Raw genomic sequence first — 21,141 nt, forward strand, 5'->3', positions numbered from 1 at the left:
GGGGGGGGGGGGGCGCGTTTACAAGGTAAATGAGCTTGTTGCGCACATTGAAATTGGCCGGTAAGATGTTGTGGGCATCACAGAGACGTGACTGCAAGGGGATCAGGGCTGGGATCTAAATATCTAAGGATATATGTCCTATCGAAAGGACAGGCAGATGGGCAATGGGGGAGGGGTTGCATTGTTAGTGAGGAATGAAGTTAAATCGATAGCAAGGAGCGATATAGGATCAGAAGGCATAGAATCTCTGTGGGTAGAGTTGAGGAATCGCAAAGGTAAAAAGACCCTGATGGGAATTATGTACAGGCCCCCTAGCAGTAGTCAGGATGTGGACAGAAAATAAATCAGGAGATAGAAAAGGCGTGTAAAGAAGGCAATATTACAATAATCATGGGGGACTTCAATATGCAAGTGGACTGGGAAAATCAGGTTGGTAGTGTATCCCAAGAAATGGAATTTGTGGAATGTCTAAGAGATGGTTTTTTGGAGCAGCTTGTGAGAGAGCCTACTAGGGAACAGGCAATTCTGGATTTGGTGATGTGTAATGAGGCAGACTTGATTAGGGAACTTAAGGTGAAGGAACCGTTAGGTAGCAGTGACCACTATATGATAGAATTTACCCTGCAATTTGAGAGGGAAAAGCTGCAATCAGATGTAACGGTATTACAATTAAATAAGGATAACTACAAAGACATGAGGGAGGAGCTGGCCAGAGTTGATTGGAAAAGGAGCCTAGCAGGGAAGACAGTGGAGCAGCAATGGCAGGCGTTTTTGGGGGTTATTAGGGAGGCACAACGGAAATTCATCCCAAGGAGGAGGAAACATGCTGAGGGGAGGACAAGACATCTATGGCTGACGAGGGATGTCAAGGACAGCATAAAAGCTAAAGTAAAAGCATACAAAGTGGCGAGTATTAGTGGGAAGCTAGCGGATTGGGAAGCCTTTAAAAGCGAGCAGAGGACAACTAAAAAATCAATAAGGGGGGGAGAAGATGAAGTACGAGTGCAAGCTAGCTAGTAATATAAAGGAAGATAGGAAGAGGTTTTTTTCAATATATAAAAGGTAAGAGAGAGGCAAAAATAAACATTGGACCACTGGAAAATGTGGCTGGAGAAGTAATAATAGGAAACAAAGAAATGGCAGACGACCTGAATAGTTACTTTGCATCAGTCTTCACGGTGGAAGACACCAGTGGGCTGCCGGAGCTCCAGGAGGACCAGGGGGCAGAGGTGAGTGCAGTGACCATTAATAAGGAGAAGGTTCTAGGGAAACTGGAAGGTCTGAAGGTGGATAAGTCACCTGGACCTGATGGACTACACCTCAGGGTCCTAAAAGAGATAGCTGAGGAAATTGTGGAGGCATTGGTGATGATCTTTCAGGAATCACTGGAGGCAGGAAGGGTCCCAGAAGACTGGAATTGGAATAGGACATGGAATTGGCCATGATAAATTGCCCTTAGTGTCCAAAATTGCCTGTAGTGTTGTGTGGGGTTACTGGGTTATGGGGATAGGGTGGAGGTGTTGACCTTGGGTAGAGTGCTCTTTCCAAGAGCCGGTGCAGACTCGATGGGCCGAATGGCCTACTTCTGCATAACACCCCTGTTTAAGAAGGGAGGGAGGCAGATGACGGGAAATTATAGGCCGGTTAGCCTGACTTCAGTCATTGGTAAGATTTTAGAGTCTGTTATTAAAGATGAGATCGCGACTTCCGGTTGCGGCTATGCCTAGGTAGGTCGCACGGTCGGCAGCTCCCGCCGAGAACGGACCTTTGGGCCCTTTTAAGGAGCTCCAGCGGCACTTGGGACAACGATTCCCGGTGTGGGAAGGAAGCAGTGAGGTTCCCCCAGCACTGTATGGAGTGGACCAGGAGCGGAGCGGTCAAAAAAATGGCACTAAAGAGAGGAGAACGGGCGCGAAAAAGCAAGGTGGCAGCGGGCGGGGACTAGGCAGCGTGGGCTCAGTGGTCTCGGGAACAGCAGGAGTTTTTGAGAAGCTGCTTTGCGGAATTGAAGGCGGAGATGTTGGCCCCTAAGAACGTGTCGATTGAAAGGCTGGTGGAGACCCAGAAGATCCAGGGGTCGGCGATAAAGGAGGTGCAGCAGAAGGCCTCTGATAATGAGGATGAGATCCTAGCCTGGCTGTCAAAGTGGAAGCGCACGAGGCGCTGCATAAAAAATGGCAGGAGACGTTTGAGGACCTGGAGAATAGGTCGAGGAGGAAGAACCTGTGGATTCTGTGTCTCCCTGAGGGTGTGGAAGTGTCGGATGCTGGGGCGTATGTGGCTACGATGCTGAGTACACTGCTGGGCGCGGGTGCCTTCCCGAGGCCCCTGGAGCTGGATGGGGTGCACAGAGTCCTGGCGAGGAGGCTGAGGGTGAATGAGCCGCCAAGGGCCGTGGTGGTGAGGTTCCACCGCTTCACCGACAGGGAGTGTGTCCTGCGATGGGCGAAGAAGGAGCGGAGCAGTAGGTGGGAGAATGCCGAAATCCGCACCTATCAGGACTGGAGTTCAGAGCTGGCAAGAAGCGGGCAGGGTTCAACCGAGCCAAGGCGGTTCTCCACGGGAAGGGGGTGAAGTTCAGGCTGTTACAGCCGGCGCGGCTGTGGGTCACGTATCAGGACCGTCACCACTATTTTGATACGCCGGATGAGATGTGGACCTTTATCAAAAATTAGAAGTTGGACTCAAATTTTGTAACATGTTATGGGGGATGCTGGTGAGTGGGAGGGGGCGATGTTTTGTCTTTATGTGCGCTTGTTTGGGGGGGGGGTTGTCCCCCACATTTTCTTGGGCCTGTGGCCCTGGGCCTTCGGGGATTGGGGTGAGGCTGCAGGTGGAAGGAGCTGCACCACAGGGGGCGGGGTCGGCCCAGACAGGGAGCACGGGCTTTTTCCCGTGAAAAGGGGGGCAGGGCCCGAGGCAGGGGGCGGTACTGGCTTGGTGTCCACATTGGTTTATAGGGGGGGTAGAGGGGGAGTCTTTGGCCACTGCACTTTAGTGGGGGGAGGGCTGGAGACTTCTAGAGGGAATCCAATAGGGGGATCGGAGACAGGCGGGAGCGGCCGGGGTCAGCAGGAGTCAGCTGACTTATGGGAGTGAAATGGGGGGAGCCGGGGGTTTAAGCAGTTGCTTGGTCTCGGGTGGGGGGGGGGGGACTGGGTTGCTGCTGTGCTGGCTGAGGGGGAGATGACGGTAAGAGGGAGAGTCGGGACGGGGAGCCTCCGCCTGGGGGGCTGGAGGCGGGGGCACGTGGCTGGCCTAAAAAAGGAGATGGCTCGTCGGCAGGGGTGGGGTGGGGGGGTGGCGGGTAGTCCCCCGATCCGGCTGATCACGTGGAACGTGAGAGGCTTGAATGGGCCGGTCAAGAGGGCCTGGGTGTTTGCGCACTTAAAGGGGCTAAAGGCAGACGTAGCCATGTTACAGGAGAAGCACCTGAAGATCGCGGATCAGTCCAGGCTGAGGAAGGGATGGGTTGGGCAGGTTTTCACTCTGGGGTAATACAGGGGGGTCGCAACCCTGGTGAGTAAGCGGGTGGCATTTGAGGCGGTGGGTATTGTGGTGGATAAAGGGGGTCGATATGTGATGGCGAGTGGCAGGCTGCAGGGGGCCCGGGTGGTGCTGGTGAATGTGTGTGCTCCAAACTGGGATGATGCAGGGTTCATGAAGCGGATGTTGAGTCGGATCCCGGATCTGGCGGCAGGTAATCTGATAATGGGGGGGGGGGGGGGGACTTCAACACGGTACTGGACCCGGCACTAGATTGGTCTAGGTCGAGGTCGGGTAAGAGGCCGGCAACGGCCAAGGCCCTGAGGGGGTTTATGGATCAGATGGGGGGAGTGGATCCGTGGAGGTTTGCCGGGCCAAGGGCGAGGGAGTTCTCCTTCTTCTCCCATGTGCACAAGGCCTACTCTCGAATAGACTTTTTGTGGTAAGCAGGGCACTGATCCCGAGAGTGGAGGGGGCGGAGTATCCGGCCATTGCGATTTCGGATCACACCCCGCACTGGGTGGAGCTGGAGGAGGAGAGGGGCCAGCGCCCGTTGTGGCGAATGGATGTGGGGCTGCTGGCGGACGAGGAGGTTTGTGGGCGGGTTTGGGGGTGCATTCAAAGATATGTGGAGGCCAATGATAATGGGGAGGTGTCAGTGAGTGTGGGCTGGGAGGCGCTGAAGGCAGTGGTCAGGGGGGAGCTAATTTCAATCAGGGCTCACAGGGAGAAGAGTGAGAGGATGGAGAGGGAGAGATTGGTGGGGGAGATACTGAGGGTGGATAGGAGATACGTGGAATCCCCCGAAGAGGGGCTGCTGAAGGAGTGGCGGAACCTCCAAACGGAGTTTGACTTGCTGACCACGGGGAAAGGTGAGGCCCAGTGGATGAGGGTACAGGGAGCAGTGTATGAGTATGGGGAGAAGGAGAGCCAGCTAAAATAAACAAGGTCTTTCGGGACTTTTATGGTAAGTTGTACAAGTCAGAACCCCCGGGGTGGGGATGGGTGGGGGGAAGCGGCAGTTCCTGGACCAGCTGATGTTCTCAAGGGTGGAGGAAGGGCGGGTAGAGGGTTTGAGGGCCCCAATCGAGATGGAGGAGCTAGTTAAGGGGTTGGGGAGTATACAGGCGGGCAAGGCCCCTGGGCCGGATGGGTTCCCGGTTGAGTTCTACAGGAAGTTCTCGGAGCTGTTGGGCCCGTTGTTGCTGAGAACCTTTAATGAGGCGACGGAAAAGGGAATCCTTCCCCCGATGTCGCAGGCTTTGATCTCGCTTATCCTCAAGCGGGATAAGGACCCGCTGCAGTGTGGCTCTTATAGGCCGATTTCGCTCCTCAATGTGGATGCCAAGCTGTTGGCAAAAATCTTGGCCACTAGGATTGAGGATTGTGTCCCGGGAGTGATACATGAGGACCAGACGGGGTATGTGAAGGGCAGGCAGCTGAACACAAACGTTCGGAGGCTCCTAAATGTGATTATGATGCCCTCGGAGGGGGGGGATGCAGAAGTGGTAGCGGCAATGGACGCGGAGAAGGCCTTTGACCGGGTGGAGTGGGAGTACCTGTGGGAGGTGTTAGGCAGATTTGGGTTCGGGGAGGAGTTCATAGGGTGCGTTAAATTGCTGTACCAGGCCTGGTGGCGAGTGTATTGACGAACTGGGTGCGGTCAGGGTATTTTGGGTTGTACCGTGGAATGAGGCAGGGGTGCCCTTTGTCCCCCCTGCTCTTTGCCCTGGCAATTAAGCCGCTGGCCATGGCGTTGAGGGAGTCCAGAAACTGGAGGGGGTTGGTTCGGGGGGGGGAGGAGCACCGTGTCTCACTATATGCGGATGACCTGCTCCTGTACATTGCGGATCCGGTGGAGGGGATGGGGGAAGTCATGCAGGCCCTTAGGGAGTTTGGAGACTTCTCAGGATATAAGCTCAACGTTGGGAAGAGCTGTTTGTGGTGCAAGCGAGGGGCCAGGAAAAGAGGTTGGAGGAGCTACCACTCAAGATGGTGGAGAGCAGTTTTTGGTATTTGGGTATCCAGGTGGCCAAGAGTTGGGGGGTCTTGCATAAGCTCAATCTGGCACGGCTGGTGGACCAGATGGAGGAGGACTTCAGGAGGTGGGTCATGTTGCTACTCTCCTTGGCGGGTAGGGTGCAGTCCGTTAAGATGACGATCCTCCCTAGGTTCCTGTTCATCTTTCAGTGCCTGCCCATTCTCATCCCCAAGGCCTTCTTTAAGCGGGTAAACAGGAGTATTATGGGATTTGTGTGGGCAAACCCCGATGGTTAAGAGGCTGTTCTTGGAGCGCAGTCGGCGGGGGGGGTTGGCGCTGCCGAACCTGTGCAGCTATTACTGGGCAGCGAATGTGTATATGATTCGGAAGTGGGTAATGGAGGGAGAGGGGGCGGCGTGGAAAAGGTTAGAGTCGGCGTCCTGTATAGGTACTAGCCTGGGGGCACTGGTGACGGCACCGTTGCCACTTCCGCCGACGCGGTATACCACGAACCCGGTGGTGGTGCGACATTGAGGATTTGGGGGCAGTGGAGACGGCATAGGGGGGAGGTAGAGGCCTCAGTCTGGGCTCTGATATGGGACAACCATAGGTTCGTTCCAGGTAGGATAGATGGTGGGTTCCTAAGCTGGCACCGGGTGGGAATTAAAAGGATGGGGGATTTATTCATCGATGGGACCTTTGCCAGTCTGAGGGCGCTGGAGGAGAAATTTGGGTTACCTCCGGGAAACGCCTTTAGGTATATGCAGGTTCGGGCGTTCGTGAGAAAGCAGGTAGGGGAATTCCTGCTGCTGCCTGCCCGGAGGATACAGGACAGGGTGGTTTCGGGCGCGTGAGTCGGGGAGGGTAAGATATCGGAGATATACCAGGAGCTGCAGGAGGCGGAGGAAGCCTCGGTGGAGGAGCTGAAGGGCAAGTGGGAGGAGGAGCTGGGTGAGGAACAGGATGAGGGCCAGTGGGCTGACGCCCTGGGCAGGGTCAATCCCTCCTCATCTTGCGCCAGGCTCAGCCTGATCCAGTTTAAAGTGGTTCACAGGGCGCATATGACATGGGCAAGGATGAGTACGTTTTTTTGGGTAGAGGACAGGTGTGTGAGGTGTTCGGGGAGCCCAGCAAACGACGACCATATGTTTTGGACATGCCCGGCACTTACAGGATTTTGGAAAAGCTTTGCAAAGGCTGTGTCCAAGGTCTTGGATACTCGGGTAAAACCGAGCTGGAGGATAGCGATATTTGGGGCATCTGACAATCCGAGAGTGCAGGAGTCGAAAGAGGCCGGAGTTCTGGCCGTTGCCTCCTTGGTAGCCCGGAGGCGGCTCTTGTTAATGTGGAGGGACGCGAAACCCCCAAACATAGAGGATTGGGTCAGTGACATGGCGGGGTTTCTTAAGTTGGAGAAGATAAAGTTTGCCTTGCGAGGTTCCTTGCAGGGGTTCTCCGGGTGGTGGCAACCGTTCCTTGACTTTCTCGCGGAACGTTAGGTGGAGGTCAGCAGCAGAAGCAACCCGGGGGGGGGAGGGGGGGGCCGGGTTGATTTCTTTTTGTAAGGGGCGCATGCCCCACTTTGCTTTGAGATGGGTGCTAAATTGTTAATCGTTTAGAGGGTTAAGTTGTTTTGTTTTGTTGGCATATTGCCCAGTTTTTTGTGTATTATTTTCCTTTTTGGAGTGTTTGTAAAAATTATTGAAAAACCTTGAATAAAAATATTTTAAAAATTTATTTAAAATTACAGATGAGATCGCAAAGTACTTGCAAGTGCATGATAAAATAGGACTGAGTCAGCACGGCTTTGTCAAAGGGAGGTCGTGTCTGACAAATCTGTTAAGAGTTCTTTGAGGAGGTAACAAGGAAGTTAGACAAAGGAGAACCAGTGGACGTGATTTATTAAGAATTCCAGAGGGCCTTTGACAAGGTGCCGCATAGGAGATTGTTAAATAAGTTAAAAGCCCATGTTGTTAAGGGTAAGGTCCTGGCATGGATAGAGGATTGGCTGCCTGGCAGAAGGCAGAGAGTGTGGATAAAGGGGTCTTTTTCAGGATGGCAGCCGGTGACTAATGGTGTGCCTCACGGGTCTGTGCTGGGACCACAAATTTTCACAATGTACATAAATGATCTGGAAGAAGGAACTGAAGGCACTGTTGCTAAGTTTGCAGATGATACAAAGATCTGTAGAGGGACAGGTAGTATTGAGGAAGCAAGGGGGCTGCAGAAGGATTTGGAGAAGCTAGGAGAGTGGGCAATGAAGTGGCAAATGAAAAACAATGTGGAAAAGTGTGAGGTTATGCACTTTGGAAGGAGGAATTTAGGCATAGACTATTTTCTAAATGGGAAAATGCTTAGGAAATCAGAAGCACAAAAGGACTTGGGAGTCCTTGATCATGATTCTCTTAAGGTTAACGTGCAGGTTCAGTCGGCAGTTAAGAAGGCAAATGCAATGTTAGCATTCATGTCAAGAGGGCTAGATTACAGGACCAGGGATGTACTTCTGAGGCTGTATAAGGCTCTGGTCAGATCCCATTTTGAGTATTGTGAGCAGTTTTGGGCCCCGTATCTAAGGGAGGATGTGCTGGCCTTGGAAAGGGTCCAGAGGAGGTTCACAAGAATGATTCCTGAATGAAGATCTTGTCATATGAGGAACGGTTGAGGACTCTGGGTCTGTACTCGTTGGAGTTTAGAAGGATGCGGAGGGATCTTATTACAACTTACAGGATACTGCGAGGCCTGGATAGAGTGGACGTGGAGAGGATATTTCCACTTGTAGGAGAAACTAAAACCAGGACACCATCTCAGACTAAAGGGACGATCCTTTAAAACAGAGATGAGGAGGAATTTCTTCAGCCAGGGAATGGTGAATCTGTGGAACTCTTTACCGCAGAAGGCTGTGGAGGCCAAATCATTGAGTGTCTTTAAGACAGAGTTAGATAGGTTCTTGATTAATAAGAGGATCCGGGGTTATGGGGAGAAGGCAGGAGAATGGGGATGAGAAAATATCAGCCATGATTGAATGGCGGAGCAGACTCAATGGTCCGAGTGGTCTAATTCTGCTCCTATGTCTTATGTCTTGGGACCTCGTTGTTCTGGCTGCGGGGGCCGTCCTGGTGAGGGGGCGGAGGGAGCTGACTCCGGGGGGGGGGTCTCCATGGTGGCCAGGCCCACGATCGGGGGCTACCGATCGGCGGGCACGCTCATTCCGGGGGGGGGGGGCGCCTATGTTCCTCCACGCCGGGCCCCTGTAGGGCTCAGCCATATGGCTCGCGGGTCAGTGCAGAGACGGCCATGGCACGCATGTGCGGACCCCCACTGGCAGTGTAGGGCCGGCTTTCGGCGCCGTTCTAGCCCCCGAGGAAAGGGTGAATGACTGGGCCTGGAGGCCTATTGACGTCAGAATCGCTCGTGCCGGTTTTGGCGCTGGCATCAACACTTAGCCGGGGTTTCGGAGAATCCCAGCCCATATGCATGGTACACAGTGGACTCATTTCTATGTTAAAATTGCTTCTTCCTTTTTTTGGATAGGAGCATGAGCATCAATTTAAAAGTCAGTCTAAATATATCAGGCAATAAAATGGTATCCAAGGAGCCCATTAAGGTTTTTTCTGCCAGTTGCCCATTTTCTAGACTGGTAGCCATACAGACAGCCTCTGAAACCCCCCCCCCCCCCCCCCATCCACCCTCCATCCACCCACACCCCATATACCTTTTGGAAAACTTTAAAGAGTTTCACATTCAAAGGACAGGGTCTGGATTCTCCGTTTTGGAGACTATGTCCCCACGCCATCAGGAAAACTGTGGCCTTTTATGCCTGGAAAACTGTTGTCAAAAGGCCACAGATTCCCCGTTTTGCTGGAGGCTAGCAGGGAGCCGTCGTAGAGCTCGCAGCTCTAGCTGCCGATATGGCCCCCAGGACTTCCGGGTCGCGCCGTGTTCCACGGCGGACTCGGCCCGCGGACCTGGACCGCCGAAGTAGTGCCCCGCATCGGCCGCTCGCGCGCCCTAACCTCCCGCACACATTGCCTCCAGCCCCGATTGAATCACCCCCTGCCTGCCGATCGGCCCTCCCCCAACTGTGGCGGTCCCGGACTGAGTCCGCAGCCGCCACGCGAGGGTCCCGGATGGTGTGAGCACACACTGTCGGGAATTCGGCCGGTCGGCAATGGAGCATCGCGGGCCGGTAGCTACTTGGCGATTTACTGGGGGCGGAGAATTTTGAAACTACCGTCGCTCCCGATTTCAGCGCCAAAACGGATTCTCTGCTCCATCGCCGACCTCGATTTCGCCGTCGGGGACGGAGAATCCGGCCCCAAATTATTCATCTGATGGGATCACAAGGCATTTTCTACTTTGGGTAGTGGATATTTTTGTAAGCAGAACCTTTTTGAAGCAACTCACAATGCTGGCTTCAGAGCCTTGGGCCTTAGTGGGACCCCAAAAGGTGAAGTTAAGTCAATAAAGTGAAAAATTTAAGGTAATCAAATCACCTTAAAATAGCATATTCTAATTCCTGGCCCTGCTTAATTAACGGTTGTTTTTCTATAATGATATAATAACTTCAACATGTACAGAGCAATAACTAATCCATTGATCTTTAAATTCCGTTTGTATCTCCATATTTGATTGGGAACGAAATATTTTTGCGACAATGGTTTCTCTACAAAGCCTAAGAAGCCCACAGTGTTGCACTGCAAGCTACCAACTTGCCTTCATCGAGTCGCATGGTTGAGAGAGGAGGATGAACCTGATGTGTCAGGTCTTTAAAATACATTGATAATGGAGCAAGTGCCGGCAGATTATATACCTGGGCTCAACCATTACTTCCAACGAGTACACTTTGAGTTCTTTTAGTGGTGTTGATCAGCGGTGAAGGTACTTCCTCTCTTGTTCGCCAGTCTCTTTGGGAGGGTGAGTAGTTTTGAACCTAATACGGACATGTCAATTGGGCATTGTGCCTGCAGGACCAGCCCAAGAGCAAAAGTTAGAAGACCACAAAGTACCTTCAGGCAAGCCTCAGGCAGCGCTGAAGCTTGCTAGTTTTGAGAGTGGAACACCATTCTTATTTGGCAGGGAGTCAGCCAATAGGTAAAAGGTATTGGGGGGTGAGGGTTGCAGATTCTTGAGTGAGGTGTAGGGTGTCGGTGTTGGGGGAGAGAACAGGCTGCCTGTGGCTGGTTGATTTTGCTTGATGCTAGGAGAAGCATTCATGCTCTTTCTGCTGGCCACACGAACATCTTAAAAACTCACACAACAGGCAGCAGGCAGAAGGCACCACCCCCCTCCCCCCTCCGACCTATCAGGAGTTGCATCTTCACAGACGATTTCACTGTACACAAGCTTCCTTTCATTAAGATTACACATGATCATTTGATTACATTTCTCCAGTTTCTAATTTTGTTTCTTTTTCATCCAATGATGCAGAGGGCTGTGCCTTTTAATTTGTAAAGAGCGATCCAAAAGGTCACATTTAGAAAAAGATATCCATTTCATTCCGAATGAGAACCACTTGTTATTCTTACAGACCAGTCATACTTCAGACTGAGGAAAATCCATGAGGACTGAGATTCTAACCACGCCTTCATGTTTTCTGTGTGAGTTCCACGTCATTAAAGAATTGGACTTATGGTCAGCTTTCCCCCCCCCCGTTGAAGATAAATAGGCTATTTGACAGAAGAGCAGCTTGCGTTCAAAACAGTAGACAGTCTAGGCTTGAAATTCATATAAATTCTGATTGTCAGCTGAGGATGGGAATGAACCTATAAATGTCTGTCTGAATGAAGTGATTGAGTATTAGGCTTAATGCAAGATAAAAGGTAAATTAAAAATGATTATACGCCATAATGTATCATTTGAAATGACATACAGTCGGCAGACTTTCCAACCGTCCTCCATTTAGGGAGTCTCACACGAAGGGTCGCAGACTCCTTCCTGCTCACCTCTGGATTACAAACTCCCATACTTCTGCACTGTATAGGTGGCTCTTGGCATTTCCCAGTACTTTTTTTGTGACACTGAGCCGGTCCCTGTGGTCAATGTGAAAGCAGCATCTCAACTTTTTAGACCAAGTTAATGTTATCAGTGCCATGGGTGCTTTATATCGGCACCATATTATACTGAGAAGGTGTAATTCTCCCAGAATTGCACAGAGTGCTGGATCAGGCGAGAAAAACTGTGTGAAACTTGCTGGCTTCACTGAAGCCTTTTCTCGACTGATTTAACAGCATGCTGTGCAATTTCAGAGTGCCAGCGAGGATCACACAGCCATCAGGGCTCTCCCCTCTATCCCCCCAGCCTCTCACAGGGAACTGGGCACTCCCTTCTTTCCCCTGCCCCTCCTCGAAGGTACTGGGGCTCTTCCCTCTCCCCCCTCCCCACCACACATGAGGGAATCCCCCTATATGGAGGAGAGTTGATCCCCTTCCAGAGACCCCGTAAAACTGCCCTTTTATGCCAGGGGTCAGTGCCAGGATGCAGGGGACAATTCCCAGCCTTGTCCCTCAGCCCCTGGGACATACAGGCACCTGTGTACCTCCGGCGCGGTCATAATTAGTGGTTTTCACTTTTGAAAACCAGTAGTGTTTCAGGCCAGCGTGATGTCACGCCACCGTGGGGAGGGGATTACATTGTTGTGGGTGCTATGGCGTTGTATTTAAACCTATGGATTATGTCACCGTTGGGGGGGGGGAGAGGGAAGACATCAAACTGAGATCTCACCGGAGCAAATCCTGATTTTGGCTGTTCGCAAGATTTTGTAGCCATTATGGGATTTATGCCCGCAGCTAACAGGGCTGTGAGATCACACCCATAATCCCTCACTTCAAATATATCCAATGATGCCCATCCTCCTGACTGCTATTACTAAAGTGAGCATCGCGCTGTTTTCATACATACCCGTGGTGTACTTCTTTCACTGCACCAAGATAAATAGCAGTTAGTGGGTAATGTGGCTGAAGGGGATAATCCTAACTGCTCTCAGTTACTAGAGCAGTGCTTTCAGAATATTTCCTGTGGTGTGACCCCATTTTAATTCCCCAGGCTTCACCTGATCTCAGGAAGAAAATTTGGGGCATGTGGTTTGTAGAGTGGAGGATGGGGGGCCTTCAGTTGCTGAGAATTGCTGCCTTGGATGCCAAAATCACAGTAGGGTAACCAGGCACAGTTTGGGAAGGCCTGTACTAGAGCACTTCCAACCACAAAGAAAGTGAGAATGTAAAAAAGGGTCTCCAGAGCATTAGGAGGTGCCTGGACAGGGTGGTAATCCCACTGGAGGGAAAAGGGAGAATCAGAAAATCCAAAGGCGACATATTGGATTGAATATTCTCAGTTCCAAGATCTTCCTGAGGCAAGTTCAACGTACCAGCGATTATCTGCCTCAAAATGGCAATGAGGCCCATTAATGGGCCAACTGGGGAAAAGGCGATGTGCCACTGGGTTCTTCCCGAAAGTGGAGAGGCACTTTGCTGAGACAGGAGCCTGGAATTGAACTGGTGGTGGCCTCCCAACTGAATTAGAATGTACAGTGCAGAAGGAGGCCATTCGGCCCATCGAGTCTGCACCGGCTCCCGGAAAGATCACCCTACCCAAGGTCAACACATATCCCCATAACCCAGTAACCCACCCAACACCAAGGACAATTTTGGACACTAAGGGCAATTTAGCATAGCCAATCTACCTAACTTGCACATCTTTGGACTGTGGGAGGAAACCGGAGCACCCGGAGGAAACCCACGCACACACGGCGAGGATGTGCAGACTCCGCACAGACAGTGACCCAAGCCGGAATCGAACCTGAAGGCCAAGGGAGCCCATTGATGGCAGTGGATATATCATCATATCCCAGCACGGACTTGCTTGCTTGCATCCTTCTGGTCTGGTCAGGGTCACCTCACACACTGAGTCTTTGCTTCGAGTCTTTGCCTTGATTCTTCTGCTTGCCTCCTGCTCGTCTTCTAACTCTACTGCCTCTTTTGCTTGTTTTGCTTGTTTTGCTTGTTCTGCTTGCTCTTCTGCTTTTTCCGCTTGCTCTGCTCCTTCTGCCTCTGGTGTCTCTGAGATGCCTACTTTTATCCCCCCTCCACTCGCTTTTCCAGAAACTTCTCTGGCTTCCGGCCAATGAGGTCACGTGAGGGGGTCCCAGCAGCCAATGGACCAGTTGATGACTGTTTGACAGGCCACCTGAGCCCGCCCCAGGTGTCCCAGCTCTGGTGGTGTGGGCTGCACATGACCTGTTCCCAAATAAGGTAACAGTAGATACTCTTGGTGACGGAAAGTCTGGCTCGATCTGGGCTACGAACAACAGACTTCATGAGGTTTGACTGCAGTATGATTTTAAAATGACCACACTACTCAGTTAGGGAAATTAGTGATGGGCAATAAATGGACAGTGAATGAGTAAAAATAAATTAAAAAGGGGGTGTGGTACTAAGTGGAAACTTTTCTAAAGAACCAACACAGCCACAACAGGCCAATTGGCCTCCTTTGGTGCTTTGAATTACTATGATCGCCACATAGTGTATAGTGTTTGCAACACAGAAGGAGGCCATTCAATCCATCATACTTCTTGAAAAGACCTGTTGAAATTAGTCCCACTTTGCTGCTCTTTTCCATGCGCTGCCCTGAAAATGGTTCCCATGCTGAAATATATGTGGTAAAGTATGAACCGCCTTGTTTGAGATTGGTGAACTCTGCACTGATATCAGGGAAGTGGTGATGTAGGCCTTCCGCCTGCCACTGCAATCCTACTGTGACTCAACAATTTCCCTCAGTGAGGAGCCATTTGCCTTTGCAGTTCAAGCTTTGAACAGGATCCCTTTGCCACTGAGAGATGGTCTGCTGCTATCGAGCAGAATCCAGTCAATGCAGTGGTGGCACCGCCAGTATCGCACCTACACTGCCAGTGCAACACCTAAAGAGGCTGCCAGTGATCCAAAGGGAGGAACATTTTTTTTAAATTCCTACATTCAGTGAGTCATAATGACAATGCCAGCACTGTGGCATGCCATGGTGGTGTGACATTGTGCCATCTCACTGTGTTCTCCCTGTGTGTGCGTGCGTTTCTTCCAGGTGCTCCGGTTTCCTCCCACAGTCCAAAGATGTGCAGGTTAGGTGGATTGACCATGCTAAATTGCCCTTAGCATCCAAAATTGCCCTTTGTGTTGGGTAGGGTTACTGGGTTATGGGGATAGGGTGGAAGTGTGGGCTTGGGTAGGGTGCTCTTTCCAAGAGTCGGTGCAGACTCGATAGGCCGAAAGGCCTCCTTCTGCACTGTAAATTCTATGAAACACAGCATGTTAGGATGTGGCTTTGAACCTATAGTTGTCCACAAGCTAATGATTTTAGCTGGAGCTAGATGCTCCCATGACATTAAAAAAAGGGAGGAGGAAATGCAAAAAAAAACATACCACACAGAAAGCCCTCACGATTAATCGTGCCAGGAAATTGAGCTGCTTATCGTTTCAGTGGCCAAGGTGGAAAGTGTGACACCTGCTTCCTTTATGCTCTGCATTATAAGAAAAGCATGCGTTTGAGAAAGATATTCAATCTAGACATGGTTGACCATTCTGCCAACCAACTGGATAGCAATTAGTGCTGGGTCTGTGGAGGAAAGACCATCTGCTACCATTTGACATGTTTTGGCCAGTGGTGCATAGAGTGTATCATTGTCTCCTCTCTCAGCGAGCGGAATTGGCAGTTGGCCACGGGGCCTGATGTCTGCACAACAAAAAAATAGAGGACACGGGCTGAATTAATTTTGGAGCATTTGCGCAGATTACTAAAACTGATCTTTCGTCACCTTAAAAGATTCCACAGGCTGCGGTATTAATAGTTTCCCACTGCAACAGATTTCAACCAAGTAAACAAGAAGGGATGCAGTGTTGGCGAACACAATAAGAAAAAATGATATAAGAAAAAAGAAATGTTAAATGGCCAAATTAGCTTTCTTAATGAATAGATTTCCCCAGTGTGGTTCAGCAGGCTGCCGTCATATGTGTTTTCTGCCTGCTGTGAGTTACTGTTTAGCAGCATTCTTCATATCTGCTTTACATAGTGATGCAGCAGTGGGATAGCTTCTTGACTGAATATTGAACAGCATGGCACAATAGAGAAGTACCAGTTAACATTAGCGCGTGCCACTAATGCCCAGAGTTTTGCTACCAAAATTCAGAACACGTAAACCACCTTCAAAATACTAAAGAACATGGCAGATCAGAAAATCAACCCCTGGGATCAGACTGTGGGACTGTGAATTCCACACATCGCTCAGTCTGCCTGCCTCCTCAGGGCTGACTACTTTAAACACTGATTTCTTATACCTGCCTGCTACTCATAAAATGTCCTTTTCCTTGCAACTTATTACCTCAACCTCTTTTTCTAAGTTCTTCTTTCTTTTCATTGTCCATTGTCAGGAAAAGTGATTCCATGATCCTGCAGACAGAGAGTGCTGAACCAATGTTAACTCAGTCTACCAAGCGAGAATGGATAGAATTAGTCGAAAAGCTGAATGTTGAATTTACTGTCCTGACCCTGTTCCGAATTCTGGCCAGCTGCCACTTTACATGGCGTTACTCTTTTTCCAAAAGTATACTTTATTCATAAAATTTATAAAAGCATTTTACATGACCGTTCAAAGTTGACTTTGCATAAAGTGCAAAACAAATTAGTTTCTTTCAATACAGTATGCCGCACCTTGAGGTGCCTCACCAAATTTACAATTACAGCTTATATTTACAATTTTCATTTCATGTCAAACTTACACCAGCGTGATTTTCCCATCCCCTCAATGTACTTTGGCTGAAATTGTACCTTTGCAACAGCTGCCCCAAGCATTAGTGCGTCATTCAGCACATGGTCCTGGACCTTGAATGGTCCTGGACCTGGTCCTTTGCCCTGGGAGATCAGCAAGTTTCAGGCAGGCTGAAGAGCATCTTTCACCGTGCTGATGGTCCGCCAGTAGTAGTTGACATTTTTGGGCAGCACGGTAGCATTGTGGATAGCACAATTGCTTCACAGCTCCAGAGTCCCAGGTTCGAATCCGGCTTGGGTCACTGTCTGTGCGGAGTCTGCACATCCTCCCCGTGTGTGCGTGGGTTTCCTCCGGGTGCTCCGGTTTCCTCCCACAGTCCAAAGATGTGCAGGTTAGGTGGATTGGCCATGATAAATTGCCCTTAGTGTCCAAAATTGCCCTTAGTGTTGGGTGGGGTTACTGGGTTATGGGGATAGGGTGGAGCTGTTGACCTTGGGTAGGATGCTCTTTCTAAGAGCCGATGCAGACTCGATGGGCCAAATGGCCTCCTTCTGCACTGTAAATTCTATGACAATCTATGATTATCTTGGCATGCATCCCTGGAAATAACCTGTAGAACACAGGGTCCAGTGCTATGGAGCTGCTCGGGATGAACCTCAACAAAACACACTGCAGCTTTTTCCAGATCTACTTTGCAAAGGCACATTCCAGAAGGAGATGGATGAAGGCCTCTTCCCCACCGCAGCCATCTTGAGTGCAATGTGCAGAAGGGCAGAACTCCAGGCGTGCAGAAGGATCTAATGGGGCGGCCCCTTCTCACCAACAGCTAAGCTACGTCTCAGTGCTTGGTTTAATGTTCTGGTAAGGAAGCATTCTGCCAAATAACTAACAGCCTACTCAGGGAACCATCCCACAGGATCCACCATCTCCTAGACACACAGTGCCTCAAGGACTTTGTATGTGGTCTACATATGACCAAAATATTTTTTGCACCAACATCTCCATGATGGACAGGTAGTATGGCACTGTCCAACTGAATAGAATGTCTTGCAGCAATGTGACCAGATTTATCATTCGTAACACTGGGAACAGGTCTTAACATTCCAGAAAGACGGTGGTGTAGGATAAACCAGGAAGAAATGTTGACATACTCCAATGCATTTATTCACAGAGATTACAAACATGTACTTCCTGCAGCACGGTGGCGCAGTGACTGGCACTGCTGACTCACGGCGACGAGGTCCCAGGTTCGATCCCGGCTCTGGGTCACTGTCCGTGTGAAGTTTCCACATTCTCCCCGTGTTTGTGTGGGTTTCGCCCCCACAATCCAAAGATGTGCAGGGTAGGTGGATTGGCCACTCTAAATTGCCCCTTAATTGGAAAAAATGAATTGGGTACCCTAAATTTTTTTTTTTTAAAAACATGTACTTCCTAAACTCAAACCCCAGCTCCAGTCTGTTCTTATTTCTGGTAGCCCAAGTGAATCCCTAATTAATGTCCATCGCCTTCACACTGGCCATCTGGGAGCCTCATTAATTTATACAGATCAGGGACCTATGTGTACACAGTATCTTGATGACATACTCAAAGTACAAATTGGAAGATTGAGGTACAAGGTGGAGCCTGTGCTGAACACACACTCCATCCAGTTATTCCGAAACCGGAATTCTCTGGTCGTCGGGATTCATTTTTCCCGCTGGCAGGGTATCCCCGCCAGCAGATTTTCTCGCATGGGGTGGCTTCAAAGGGAAATCCCATTGACAAGCGGCAGGAAGACAGATTCCCACCACCAGTGACTGGCACATGGCTGAGAAACATGCGGCTGGGGGACCGGACCAGAGAATCCCATCTTTAATGTTCAGCAACCGAAGCCATGAACGTTAAGGGGACTGCTGAAAATCACTTACAAAATGGCCCAGGAAATATCAAAATGAATAGGTGTGCTCTTCCTGGATCACCTTTGCAACCATGCTCCCACCACCCTCACCCATCCAGCACTGTTTGTTCTGGGTTGCTGGATGTGTGTGTTCAAATTGGAGTAAGTGAAAAGTCAGAAACCCAAGAAGCCATATCGCGTCATAGAACCATGGAATCCCTACAGTGCAGAAGGAGACCATTCGGCCCATCGAGTATGGGGTCCCCATCTCCCTTGTCAGGGCTTATCAGAATGACCCCAGTGAATCACCCCTACTTTGCCCAGCTCCAGTGAGGATCGTTGCCACGGGCAGGATGCCACTACCAGCAGTGGCCACCACCCCTGGTGGCACTGCTGGGACCAGAGAACATCTAGCCATCTCACAGAATCACAGAATTTACAGTGCAGAAGGAGGCCAACCGGACCATCGAATCTGCACCGGCACTTACAAAGAGCACCCTACTCAAGCCCATGTATCTACCCTATCCCCGTAACCCAGCAACCTCCACTTTACCTTTTTGGACACTAAGGGCAATTTAGCATGGCCAATCCACCTAACCTGCACATCTTTGGACAGTGGGAGGAAACGGGAGCACCCGGAGGAAACCCACGTAGACACAGGGAGAACGTGCAGACTCCGCACAGACAGTGACCCAGCCGGCAATCGAACCTGGGACTCTGGAGCTGTGAAGCAACTGTGCTAACCACTATGCTACCGTGCTGCCCATCTGATTGGCTGGTCGGTCTTGGAAGCTGGCTTCCTCCCAGATGGGAGCGGAAGTTTCTCTCTGAGCTGATTAATAGCCCGAATGCTGTAAAATTGGTCTGGGTCTTGCTGGGCAAGCAGAGATGGCCTTGCCCCTGACTTTTAAGCCAGGGGGATGGGGCTAACGCCTCCCCATAAAATTCCACCCATAAATTGACCATAAACCAAGACTGACTTTTTCCTCCATTGGTGAGTGAAGTGGTCATCTTAGTATCTGTTTAATGACAGCAGGCAAGATTTAACTATAACACTGTTGCATGATTTATTGTGACATGTGAAAAATGCAATGACACAAACTAACACAGTCCCCTGCTGGAAATTCAAGCTCATAACACCTTCACATTGCCCTGTCAGAAGTTCTTTAATAGCAGGTTAGCCTGCATAATTGGGAACCAATAGATTATCATATCAGCAAGGTGCCTGATTTGCAATTTTCACAGAGGGAATCGACAAGTAGCTGAATATAATCCCCTAAAGACTGGCAAAAGTTCTGAAATCACATTTGAATGATTAATTTGAAACAATACTCCTCATAACTTTTATTTTTATTTTGGAATAGTCAGTATTATTTCAGCTTGATAATGCAGTTTAAAAATAAGACTATCAGCTCAGTTGAGGCAAATATTTCAATTTTGAATCAACAGTTCTCAGTGATACTCAATTTAAAATTTGTAAAATATTTGGCCGGATTCTCTGCTTCAGAGAGTAAGTGCTGATGCTGGGACTGGATTGGTGGTGCTCTACGACCCCAAAAGGTTCACCAGTACCGGAGCAATTCAGGATCCGTTAATGGGCTAGCACCGGGGTCATGTGGAATTAGTGCAATTCCAATACAAAATGGCATCCAATTCGCCGGGTTGGGATTGGGACTTGAGACGCTGACAAGCTGCAGCCGTGTGTAAGCACTCCACTCCCCACACACACTCAGTCCAGCCAACAAGATGGTGCCCCGAAGAGCGGCACCTCGTTTCATAGATGCGGAGGTTGAGATCCTGCTGGATACCGTGGAGGAGAGGTAGGGAACTCTGTTCCCCGGGTTGGGAAGGAAGCTGCCGCCTGCCAGTGTACATAAGGCCAGGGCACAGGTGGCAGAGACCATGAGAGCCATGGGCATCACTGCCAGGAACAGCCAGCAGTGCCGTAAAAAGCTGCATGACTGCCTCAGGGCGGCCAGGGTGAGCAACCAGCACCACGCCCCTGTCACCAACCCCGTCACCCGAACCCCCGTGAGATCCCAGACAGGTTCCCACTCGACACCTGGAAGGACCCCGTGGTTAAAAGGTTCGGGGCGGCCATCACCTTGAGGGCCACTGATAGCAGGTGTCCTCCCCATACCCTTGTGGTTCCAGGTGTGCCATGAAATTTCAGATATACTGTACGGTGCCCCTGCTCAGCCTGAATCTTCGCCGGCATGCCAGAAGAACAGGAGCTACAGGTACTTAATGCAGCGCTTCCTTCCTGCCTCCTCCTCGGCCTGTTGAGTGACTGGATCACCATCCTCACAAGCTGGCTTCTGTTCCTCTGGGGCAGACTCCTCTGCTGCAGGGCCCTCTTAGAGCAGCTCTTGCTTGTACAGCCTCAGTGCATCCCCCAGGGCTGTGGCGGCAAGGCAGATGCCAACCATTCCTGGTTGGATTCTGAAATCCATTGTCTGCAGTGGGTGAAAGACAGACATGTTAGCATGGTGCATACCCCCATGCCCAACCTCCACTCCCTTCTCTACACCCCCCCCCTCCCCCCAGCTGTTTCCCCTGGCACTCTACCGTCCGCACCCCTGGCTCTGTCGGTACCCGGAACCACGGGGGCCTCTGGCCTCGGCACCCGTCCGCGTCGGCAGAACACCATTGTTTGCAAATGCACACTGTACAAAACTGATGTACCATTAAACAAAACATTGTATCATATTTGCCTGCACGTTACCTTGAAATACATGCTTGCATCTTCTCCATTTCTCCCTTTCAAAGGGAGAGGAAAAGTTTAATTAACACGCAGCACCCTTTCAATCCAAAGATTTGACATGAAATGAAAAGTGTAACATTTCCAACAAAAAGCCAGAAGATAACAATGGTGGTAATTATCTTGTTGCGGCAATCTTGAATTCCGGTTTTCCACATTCAAAATTGTTAGCATTATTGAATGGTTTCCTTAGTGTGGCATGGTGGCACAGTGGTTAGCACTGCTGCCTCACAGTGCTAGGGACCCAGATTCAATTCCCATCTTGGCTGACTGCGTGGTTTTCCATT

General features: G+C 50.4%; 1 protein-coding gene and 1 long non-coding RNA gene across 2 annotated transcripts in view; one reads left to right on the forward strand and one right to left on the reverse strand.

The window, feature by feature from the left end:
* The window catches only part of arhgap24 (Rho GTPase activating protein 24), a 606,798-nt gene that overhangs the window by 338,672 nt on the left and 246,985 nt on the right, over positions 1 to 21,141 (forward strand). The window lies entirely within an intron of this gene.
* LOC140408701 (uncharacterized) overlaps positions 19,145 to 21,141 on the reverse strand; it is a 98,420-nt gene continuing 96,423 nt past the window's right edge. Inside the window, exon 4 of the long non-coding RNA XR_011940174.1 lies at positions 19,145 to 20,549. This is a non-coding gene — a long non-coding RNA (uncharacterized lncRNA). The remainder of the gene's footprint in view (positions 20,550 to 21,141) is intronic.

This window comes from Scyliorhinus torazame, chromosome 3, assembly GCF_047496885.1.
Source record: "Scyliorhinus torazame isolate Kashiwa2021f chromosome 3, sScyTor2.1, whole genome shotgun sequence".
NCBI classification, from domain to species: domain Eukaryota; kingdom Metazoa; phylum Chordata; class Chondrichthyes; order Carcharhiniformes; family Scyliorhinidae; genus Scyliorhinus; species Scyliorhinus torazame.